The sequence below is a fragment of the Phascolarctos cinereus genome, unplaced genomic scaffold (assembly GCF_003287225.1).
Source record: "Phascolarctos cinereus isolate Bilbo 61053 unplaced genomic scaffold, phaCin_HiC Scaffold_2;HRSCAF=192, whole genome shotgun sequence".
Taxonomy (NCBI): Eukaryota; Metazoa; Chordata; class Mammalia; order Diprotodontia; family Phascolarctidae; genus Phascolarctos; species Phascolarctos cinereus.
In genome coordinates, this window is record NW_027555625.1 from 202,973,681 (window position 1) to 202,982,355 (window position 8,675).

The following is an 8,675-nucleotide window of genomic DNA, read 5'->3' on the forward strand; positions in this document are numbered from 1 at the left end:
ACTCAAATATCTCTAGTAGGAAAGAATCCATTCCATTTTTTGTACAGCTTTAATTAAACCAATCAGTTATTTATTAAATAACTTATGTACCAGGTGATGGGGATACAAAGACAGAAACATCTGCATTTAAGGAACATACGTCCTCTGGCGTGGGAGAACAAGTACAAAGTAGATACAAGGTAATAGAGGTTGGTAGTACTTGAAGCTGGATGTATCAGGACAGGCTTCATGTAGAAAGTGGTACTTGAAAAGGTTGTTCCTTTCCCTTAAAATAAACAAGGGATTCCAAGAGGTAAGGGAGAGAAGGAAGTGCATTCCAAAAATGGGGCACCGATGTCACAATGATGGGAGATGGGGTGTCCTGTGCAAGGAACAGCAAGAACATCAAATCAACTGAACCATAGTGTGCATGTAGGGCAAGGCTGGAAATGTTGATTGGGTTAAGGTTGTGATGTTTTTTAAAAGTCAAATAGTTTATATTTACTCCTCAAGGTAATAGGGAACCACTGGAGTTTATCAAGTAGGGGAATAGATATGGTAAAATTTGTGATTTAGGAAAGTCAATTTGGCAGCTCATTGGAGGAAAGACTTGAGGTAGGGTGACTGAGAAGAAGGCTATTGAAGTAGTCCAGAAAAGAAGTGAGGAGGGCCTGAAGTGGAGTGGTGGCAGTGTCAGAGGGTAGGGGTGGGGAAGCGATTGTGTAAGAGAGATTGGAGAGGGTTGAGACTTGAGGCAATTAGCCAGTTAGGAAGCTAGTGCTCCTAGGAGAAGCTAGGGTAGCCCAGGAGAGAGGTAATACAGTCCTAAACTAGAGTGGTGACTGTGTAAGTGGAGAGAAAGGAACAAATGTGAGAATTCAGAGAAGCTGAGGATTCACAGCTAGCAAACTCAGGTTGATCCACATGTCATCGTATTGCACAGAAAGCCTTGGGTGGGGGGGAAAGAATATGAGCAGAAGATAAGAAGCAAGAGCAGAACCAGATAGAATTTGAGAGAAGTCATAATGCTCTCAGGGATTTTTGTGTTTCTCTTTTTTCTCTCTGGCTAGTCACCAATCTGCAGGCAGGAGTATAAGTTGAATGAGTGCACATGCATGTGGGTGTGTGCACATGCACATGTGTGTGTGTATATGTGCATGTGCATGTATATATTCCTTGAGTTGTCTGAATAGGCCCACAACTATATCATTATATTATTCAGAGTAGAGATGTATTTGATCATTGAGGAAACTAGGTGATAAAGTACTGTGTCCAGATTCAGTTTACAGTTGAAAGTCTGACTATGCTGGTTGAATCTCTGAGAGGTATGCTTTTGTTGGGAGTTACCAGCATACAACCCTGGGCAATTACTAAGGTGGTGAAACTCAGTCACAGAGGCCTCAAAAAGGGGCCATAGCCAAATAATTGAGGACAGTCTTGTTGTGGACATAGAAGCCTTCAGCTCATGCAGCATCTCTTCAGCCACACCTGTTCACTTAAGTAGCAATGCCATCAGTGGTTTCCCATAAAAAGGATGAAGAACAAAGAATGTTAGAGATGACAGAGAACTTTATCCAGTCCCTTTGTTTTGTTATTGGGGAATGGAAGCCAAAGATGGAGAAAAACTTATCTGATGTCACATCACTAGTTAATGGGGCAGGAAAAAATTTTTTGATGCTGGCTGCTTCAAAAAATAATAGCATCATGTATAGGTCATGAGATGATATTTTCTCTTTAACTTTTTATAAACATTTGCAGTGTTTAGGTAAAACATAATGAAGTACTACTGTCTCTCTTACCACTATCAGCCCCATCACCATTTTAAGACATTATATATGTATCTGAAAGAGTAAAAATATCCTTATTCTTCCCGGCATACCTTTTAATGTTCAGAAAAGATCATTAAAACATGGTTGATTCCTGGATTTTCTATGCATCTTTGGGCTACAGGTATTTGGGGAGCATTGATCTTTTCCCACAAATAACTATCCATCTGCAGAGCACTCATTTAGTCTTCTTCATCCATTTTTTGGCGCATTGCGTCTTACCTTTCTTCAGGGGATTCATTAATCCATGCTTTGGATGCTTTGTGCTCTGCAGATGATGTTTCTGTTGAGTAGGTCCCGAGATTTAAAACTAAGGAGTAAAACATTATATGAAGAGTTATTTCCTTTTAAAAACATCCCATAGATTGGCTTGTTTCCAGCCTCTAGCCTTGACATGCTCCAAGGATGGGGCTTTTTTTGCTGAGGAGGCCTCTCAGAGTTGGGGGACTCTCTGTCCTTGGCACACCAGCTCACTGTGCCCACAGCAGGAAAAAGACATGTGTCTCTTTTCTGACTTTTCCAAGTAACCCTAGCCAGGCATTCTGAAATATCACTAAGCCAACCTTTTATTCAATTGTCCCTGGCTCCAGGGGCATGGAAATCAGCCATAATACTATTCCAACTTTTTTTTTAAAAGTCCCTAGGGAATTTGCCCTTATTGATAGTTCAAGGATATCTGATTTTTATCTGTCAGTTTTCCCTCTACTGATGGATATGGCAACCTTTCCACACCTTACTATATGGCTTTCATAAATTATTGGGGCCAAAAATTCATCCCCTGAAGGCCAATCCACACAGGATGAACCTTTCTGTGCTTAGTTAGGTTGATCTTTAGATGACAGGCATGTACCCAAATAAGTGTAATACAAATTCAAACAAGTGCACAGGAGAGGTACAAAAAAAGCACAATGAGAGATCCAAGGCCTGGCAGTAAGGACAGAGGGAGATAAGAGAAGGCTTCATTAAGAAAGACATTTCAGGTCATGAGCTAAGAGGTCACAGCAAGTGGAGGCAGCAGCCCATGAGTGACAGAGTCATAAAGCATTATGAGGTAGAGATCTCGGATGCCAAGATACAGGAGAAGCTGTGTTTCCTGGATAAAGTGAAACCCAATGCCACCGTTGCTGAGACCATGAACCTCTTCACAAAATCACATCTCCATTGTTATGCTGCCCCACAACCTTTTCAGCTGGACCCAAAGAGCAAGTCTTTGAAGGAGGAGGACATTGTGCAGAAGTATTCTGCAGAGACTGTGCGTGGGGATGACAGTCACTCTCTACTTCAGGGACCTGGAGCCCAGATCATCTGGGCATCAGTGTTCTGGACAGAATATGTTGGCTCTCACCTCATTTACCTGCCGTCCCACATCCCAGTTCCCTTCATCTATGTTCACAAGTATGACTTTAGGTTCAACTGGCACAGTATGGTTCATGAGCATCTGTTGCTTATTCCTCTATGAAGCATTTATGGGAGACACTGCTTGTTCACTGCTTCTCTCACAGAGTGATGGCCCAAAACATCTTCAAGAACTATATTTGCTGTTGGGTTTTACTGCCTCAGGGGCAGAGATCAGAAGTAAAACACTTGTGAAGAGGGAAAGTGTAGGGAGTAAGAAAGAGGCAGATAAACAAGGGAAAAATAACATGGAGGGAAATACACAGTTAGTTATTATAACTACAAATGTGAATAGGATAAATTCATCCATTAAACAGATGGAATACCCTTTGATCCAGCAATAGCACTACTAGGTCTGTATCCCAAAGAGATCATAAAAAAGGGGAAAGGACCCACATGAACAAAAATATTTATAGCAGCTCTTTTTGTGGCGGCCAAGAATTGGAAATTGAGGTGATGCCCATCAATTGGGGAATGGCTGAACAAGTTGTGGTATGAGTGTAATGGAATACTATTGTTCTATAAGAAACAATGAGCAGGTGGATTTTAGAAAAACCTGGGAAAACTTACATGAAGTGATGCTGATTGAAGTGAGCAAAACCAGAAGAACATTGTACACAGTAACGGAAATATTATGCAAGGATCAACTTTAACAGACTTAACTCTTCTCAACAATACAATGATCTAAGACAATTCCAAAACACTCATGATGGAAAATGCTACCCACATCCAGAGAAAGAACTATGGAGTCTGAATGCAGATCAAAGCAAACTATTCTCTCTCTCTCTCTCTCTCTCTCTCTCTTGCTTTATTTTTCTCATGGTCTTTCTTTTTTTGTTCTGATTCTTCCTTCAGAACATGACTAATGTGGAAATATCTTTAGTATAATTGTACATGTATTGCCTCTATCACATTGCATGCTGTCTCAGGGAGGGGGGAGGGAAGGGAGGTGGAAAAAATTTGATAATCTTATAACTCTTATCAAAGTGAATATTGGAAACAGGCATTTTACATTCCATTAAACATATTTTCACATTAGTGATGTTGTAAGTAAAAATTAAAACCAATAGGAGGAACCATCAGAAAGAGGAAACAAAGCTCAACAGAAGAGAAAAAAAAGTAGCAATTCAACTTCCATAGTTCTTTCTTTGGATGTGGATAGCATTTTCCATCACAAGGCCACCGGAGATGTCTTAGATCCTTGTATTGCTGGGAAGGGTTAACTTTATCAATACTAGTCATCGTACAACGTGACTGTTATTGTGTACAGTGTTCTCTTGGTTCTGCTCACTTCACTCAGCATCAGTACATACAAGTCTTTCCAGGTTTTTGTGAAGTCAGCCTGTTCATAATTTCTTTTTTTTTTGGGGGGGGTGTTAATGTTAAATTTAATAAGTTACTACCAATGATGTTTGCCATATTTAGCTGTTTGCTAATATTTTATTGTTCTTTGAGTTCTTTATTCAATCTGCATTATTTCATAAATCATTCTATATGTCTTGGAAAGGCATATACAAATTATTTCCTGTGATTCAATAACATTTACTTGTAAGCATGTAGTAGAATTTGATACATAAATGGTTTATAATATTCTGCTATTGGAATGGTTATGCTATGAATGTTCTAGGGGGTACAAATTGGAATCTCTGGGACTTTCTAAGTAAAGCATTATGACATCAGCAAATAGGGATAATTTTTCCTCCTCTTTGCCTATTTTAATAGCTTAAATTTTTCCCCCAACTTGACAGTATCTTATTTTTTTTAATTTATTTTTAGTTTTCAATATTCACTTCCACAAGTTTTTGAGTTCCAAATTTCTCACCCCTCCCCCCACCCCAAGATGGCATGCATTCTGAATACCCCTTCCCCTGGTCTGCCTTCTCTTCTGTCTCTCCCCCCTCCCTTCTCTTATCCCCTTCCCCTTCTATTTTCCTGTAGAGCAGGATAGACTTCTGTACCCCATTTCCTGTATTTCTTATTTCCCAGTTGCATGTGAAAACATTTTTTTTAAAACATGTGTTTTTAAAACTTTGAGTTCCAAATTTTCTCCCTTCCTCCCTCCCCACCCATCCTCATTGAAAAGGCAAGCAACTCAATATAGGTTGTACATGTGCAGTTATGCAAAACACTTCCTTAGTAGACATGTTGTGAAAAACTAACTCTATTTCCCTTAATCCTATCCTGCCCTCCCATTTATTCTATTCTTTCTTTTGACCCTGTCCCTCCTCAGAAGTATTTGCTTCTGATTACCCTCTTTCCCAATCTGCCCTCCTCTCTATCACCCCCTGCTCTCTTGTCCCCTTCTCCCCCTATTTTCCTGAGGGTAAGACAGATTTCCATACCAATTGAATGTGTATGTTATTCTCTCCTTAAGCCAAATCCTATGAGAATAAGATTCCCTCATTCCCTCTCACCTTCCCCTGTTTCCCCTCCACTGTGAGAGACTTTTCTGTTTTTTTTGTGAGATAATTTACCCCCTTCTACCTCTCCCTTTCTTCTCCCAGTATCATCCTCTCTCATCCCTTAATTTTATTCTCCAGATATGACCCCTTAATCTTCAACTCACCCTGTGCCCTCTATCTATCTATATATACATACATAGAATTTTTTTCCTTCAACTACCCTAATACTGACAAAGTTCTCATGAGTTACAAATATCATCTTTCCATGCAGGAATGTAAACAGTTCAATCTTAATAAGTCTCTTATGATTTCTCTTTCCTGTTTACCTCTTCATGTTCCACTTGAGTCCTGTATTTGAAAGTCAAATTTTCTGTTTGCTCTGGTCTTTTCATCAGGAATGCTTGAAAGTCCTCTATTTCACTGAATGACCATTTTTTCCCCTGAAGGATTATACTCAGTTTTGCTGGGTAGGTGATTCTTGGTTGTAATCCTATCTCCTTTGCCCTCCGAATATTATATTCCAGGCCCTGTGGTCCTTTAATGTAGAAGCTGCTAAATCTTGTGTTATCCTGATTGTGTTTCCACAGTACTTGAATTGTTTCCTCCTGGCAGCTTGTAATATTTTCTCCTTGACCTGGGAACTCTGGAATTTGGCTACAATATTCCTAGGAGTTTTCCTTTGGATCTCTTTCAGGGGAGATCTGGATTCTTTAAATTTCTATTTTGCCCTCTGGTTCTAAATATCAGGGCAGTTTTCCTTGATAATTTCTTGAAAGATGATGTCTAGGCTCTTTTTTTGATCATGGCTTTCAGATAGTCCAATAATTTTTAAATTCTCTCTCCTGGATCTATTTTCCAGGTCAGTTGTTTTTCCAATGAGATATTTCACATTGTTTTCTAATTTTTCATTCTTTTGGATTTGTTTTACAGTGTCTTGATTTCTCATAAAGTCACTGTCTTCCAATTGCTCTATTCTAATTTTTAAGGAAGTATTTTCTTCAGTAATCTTTTGGACTTCCTTTTCCATTTGGCCAATTTTTCTTTTTAGGGCATTTTTCTCCTCATTGGCTTTTTGGACCTCTTTTGCCATTTGGGTTAGGCTTTTTAAGGTGTTATTTTCTTCAGTTTTTTTGGGTCTCCTTTAGCAAGCTGTTGACTTGTTTTTCATGATTTTCTTGCATCACTCTCATTTCTCTTCCCAGTTTTTCCTCTACTTCCCTTACTTGCTTCTCAAAATCCCTTTTGAGCTCTTCCAAGGCCTGGGACTGATTCATATTTTTCTTGGAGGCTTTGGATGTAGGAGCTTTGACTTTGTTGTCTTCTTCTGGTTGTATATTTTGATCTTCTTTTTCACCAAAGTAAGATAATATAGTCTGACTCTTTTTGCTGCTTGCTCATGATCCCAGCCAATTACTTGAGTTTTAAACTCTTGTTAAGGTAAGAGTCTGCTTCCAATGTGGAGAGTGTACTGTCCCAAGCTTCAGGGGTTTGTGTAGCTGTTTTCAGAGATACTTGTAGGGACCTGTAAATTTTCAGTTCTTCCAAGGTGGTATGATAAGGGTGAGGTGTTTACTCCTTTCCTGGCCTGTGACCACAAGTATTCCTTTCTGTCCTGTAACTGTGAGGAGGGTTCCTCTCCACAGCCACTACAAGCTCCACACCAGCGTTCCTCCTCACTCCAGCACCGCCTCCCAGAACTGTGACCCAGATCCAAACAGGGGCAAAGCAAAAGATTCCTGCCTCAGCACTGGCAAAGAGATCCCTGCAGTCCCTCTCTGATCAGCCACTGGATTCCCCCTCAGTCTGTGGGCCGGAAGCTTGGGAAGCAGCTGCCCCCCCAGGACCAGGCTCTTGGGGAATGGAGCTGAGACCCCGCCTTCCTCTCTGACCACCAACGGACACAGACTTTTCCCACTGACCTTCTAAGTTGTCTTTGGCATTGGTGGATTGAGGAGTCTGGAAACCTCCACAGCTGCCCGAGATTCAGTCCTCTGAGGCCTGCTCCAGGTTTGCTGCGGCCTGCGTGCCCGCGCCACGCGCTCCCAGCCCGGAGCGATACACCTTTCTGATTAATCATCCAGGTTGTCTTGGGCTGGAAATTTGTTTCACTCTGTCTTTTTGTGGGTTCTGCTGCTTCAGAATTTGTTTAGAGCCATTTTTTATGAGTATTTGGAGGGGTTTGGGGAGAGCTCAAGCAAGTCACTGCTTTCACTCTGCCATCTTGGCTCCACCCCCCATAATTTCTTATAGCACAATAGTATTCCATTACATTCATATACCATAACTTGCTTAGCCATTCCCCAACTGATGGGCATCCTCTCAATTTCCAATTCTTTGCCACCACAAAAAGAGTTGCTATGAATATTTTTGTACATGTGAGTCCTTTTCCCATTTGTATGATCTCTTTCGGATATAGCCCTAGAAGTGCTATTGCTGGATCAAAGGGTATTCACATTTTTATAGCCCTTTGGGCATAGTTCCAAATTGTTCTCCAAAGTGGTTGAATCATTTCACAACTCCACCAACAATGCATTAGTGTTCCAATTTTCCCACATCTTCTCCAACATTTATCATTTTCCTGTTTTGTCACATTGGCCAGTCTGATAGGTGTGATGGGGTACCTCAGAGTTGTTTTGATTTGCATTTACAAGAAACACATTTGAAGCAGAGAGATACACACAGGGTAAAGGTAAGGGGCTGGAGTAGAATCTATTATGTTTCAGCTGAAGCAAAGAAAGTAGGGGAAGCGATTGTGACCTCATACAAAGCAAAAGCAAAAATAGATGTAATTAAAAATAAGGAAGGAAATTATATCTTGTTGAAAGGTACCATAGACAATGAAGTCATATAAATACTAAACATACATGCACCAAATGGTATGCCATCCAAATTCTTGAAGAAGTTGAATGAGTTATAGGAGGAAATAGGTAATAAAACTATATTAGCAGGGGACCTCAACTTTCTCCTCTCAGAACTAGATAAATCTAACAAAAAAAATGAAGAAGAAAGAAGTTAAAGAGGTGAATAAAATTCTGGAAAAGATAGATATGACAGATTTCTGGAGAAAATTGAA

At 40.2% G+C, this 8,675-nt stretch overlaps 1 pseudogene; it reads left to right on the forward strand.

The window, feature by feature from the left end:
* The first annotated feature begins 2,826 nt into the window (after nt 1–2,826).
* On the forward strand, nt 2,827–3,395 carry LOC110212664 (very-long-chain enoyl-CoA reductase pseudogene; annotated as a pseudogene).
* Nucleotides 3,396–8,675: the final 5,280 nt, after the last annotated feature.